Source organism: Silene latifolia, chromosome Y (genome assembly GCF_048544455.1).
Source record: "Silene latifolia isolate original U9 population chromosome Y, ASM4854445v1, whole genome shotgun sequence".
Lineage (NCBI taxonomy): Eukaryota > Viridiplantae > Streptophyta > Magnoliopsida > Caryophyllales > Caryophyllaceae > Silene > Silene latifolia.
In genome coordinates, this window is record NC_133538.1 from 134,159,018 (window position 1) to 134,161,747 (window position 2,730).

Sequence of the window (2,730 nt, forward strand, 5' to 3'; positions counted from 1 at the left end):
TCATTGTAATAATTGGAATAAGGGGTACCACTCTTGTATGGTTGAAAAGCATTCACTTGTTCATTTTTTCCCCTACATTCACTTTGGTCATGTCCCAAAGTTCCACAATTCTCACATATCCCGCTTGGGATTGACGAAGATGCCGTCATGGCATTAACATGATGCTTTGGTGATTTTGAGGCTTCTTCAAGTCTAGCCATAGCTTTTTCGAACTTCAAATTGATGGTATCAATGTGAGCACTAAGTTGAGCACCCAATTGAGTAATAGAGTTCACTTCATGCTTTCCTCCTCTAGTAGCCTTGCGAGGTCTACTATATTGTGAGTTATGGACCGCCATTTCCTCAATCTTGTTCCAAGTTTGATTATCGTCAACTTCGGTGAACATACCATTTGATCCCATGTTGAGAATGTTTCTTGAGTCTTCATAAAGACCATTCCAAAATTGTTGTACCAAGAACCACTCGCTAAGTCCATGATGAGGACATGAGTGACAAATTCCTTTGAACCGCCCCCAAGCTTCATACAAAGATTCTTCATCTCTTTGCTTAAAGCCCGTAATTTGAGCTCTTAGCATGTTAGTCTTTTCCGGTGGGTAGAACTTTTTGTAGAAAGCTAGAGCCAATTTCTTCCAAGAGTCAATTCCGAGAGTAGTCTTATCAAGGCCTTTCAACCATTGAATTGTTTTGCGGTGCCAATTAGAGAAAAAGGAAATAAGACCCATCGAATTTGGTCTTGAGTTACACCGGTTTGAGAAATCGCATCACAATAGTCACAAAAAGTCTCCATGTGAGAGTGAGGGTCTTCACTAGGCATCCCCCCAAATTGGCTTCTTTCGACTAATTGGATAAATGCGGATTTGGCAATGAAATTTCCGGTTAAGTGTTGTGGTGTGGGAGTACCATTGGGTAGGTTCTCCTCGGTTGGTACGGAATGTGATGAAAATTTAGGCATTGTGGGTTGATTTTATGTTGGATTTTGTGTTGGGTTCTCCTCACCTTCTCTTGCAAAAGGGTTGACGAACTCAATAGTGTTTGGTTGAATATCTACAACCTCACCAATACCTCTCAAATTTCCTCTAGCAAGTCTTATATTGTTTGTCAAAGTCCTTTCAATTTCGTGATCAAAGGGTAACAAGTTACCTTGTGATCTTCTAGACATGCAAAATATCAAACAACTCGAAAATAATTAGAAAAAACCTTGAGGAATTTTACTTCCCCAAGGCAAAAGAAGACACAACTAATAACAATCTAAGAAAATCTAAATCAAGTTAACACCGTCTCCGGCAACGGCGCCATTTTTGGTCGGACTAACTTGGAGGTTTAGTTTTCGGTACTTGCCGTTAGTAGCACCTAGACCAAAACAATATTTATAACTTCACAAACAACTCTACTATTAGTAAAGAGGCAAGTAAAGGTCGGATCCCAAGGGACGGGTATTGAAGTGAGATTTTCAATTGTAAGTAGCGGTGTCGAGGGGTGTCACAATTTGGGGTTGGAATAGAAGATCACTAAACTAAATAACAATGAAAGTAAACAAGAAAGATGATTAAAAAGGGGTGTAAACAATTGATAAAAGGCACTAGGGTGTCATGGGGTCATAGGGGATTCATGGGAATTGATCATACAAACATATTCTCAAATTATAAGCAAGCAATTATTGTTGTGATGGATCGAGTTGGTTTATATCTTACAATCCTAGGAAAGTTTGGGTCCCGAAGCCGAATCGATTAGATTGTACAATACCTACAAGTCAACTTAATCTTCCCTACTCAACTATATGCATGGTCTAATGAGACTCGAGTTGGTTTATGTCTTATAAGTCTCATTGAAAAGATAAGTGATGGGTAAAAAATGCAAGGATTAATAGGCTCGCATTTCCTCAAACATAACATGTGCATAAGTTGAGATCACAATAAGCAAGCAAATAAAATATGAAAACATATTAAATTAAGCATGAATCATCCCCCATGTTGGTTTCCCCTAATTACCCATTAACCCTAGTTAAAGAAACTACTCACTCATTATCATGTTGAACATGCTAGCAAGGTTGTCAATCATACCAACAAAGTAAAACATGATGAATAAATGAAGATGATTAACAATAATTAAAAAGGGATTAAGAGAATTATACCTACTAATGATTCCAATAATAAAACAAATAATAATAGAAGTACTTGATGATTGATTGGAAGGTTGTCAATCTCCAAATAATAACCCAAATAATCTTCAATTACCCAAAATAAAAGATGAACAAAAGAGAGATTAAGGAAATGAGATTTGTATTAAGACTTGATTAAAAGTTGATTACAAGATTAAGAAGAGATTAGATTGATATAAACTACACTAAAGATTGATAAGAAGAACATTTTATCTAATTAGACTAATGGGGTATTTCTAGTGGGGATTAGGTACACAAATTAGGGTTTACTAAGGGCTTAAATGACGATTAAGTCCTTGAGGAATCGCTCCTCTCAGAAAAATATGCTAGTCTCCTTTTTGACGTTCTTTCCGAGATATGCGCATCCGTCATAGAACAAGAAGAAAATGGAAAGTTGCTGTAACACAATCCGAGCGTCCAAGGCACGGGACGAGCGGATTGTGGCCTTGTTGGGCGAGCGGATTCATTGGCTGGACGGGCGGATTGTGGCGTTTTTGGACGAGCGTCCCTCTGGCAAAGACGCTCGGATTCCTGGTCTTGGACGGGCGTCCCGAGGACAATCCGCTCGGATT

The 2,730-nt window shown here is 38.5% G+C and overlaps 1 non-coding gene across 1 annotated transcript; it reads left to right on the forward strand.

The window, feature by feature from the left end:
- The first annotated feature begins 468 nt into the window (after positions 1–468).
- On the forward strand, positions 469–575 carry LOC141634692 (small nucleolar RNA R71). Its single transcript, XR_012539417.1, has one exon. It is a non-coding gene; the product is annotated as a small nucleolar RNA R71 (small nucleolar RNA).
- Positions 576–2,730: the final 2,155 nt, after the last annotated feature.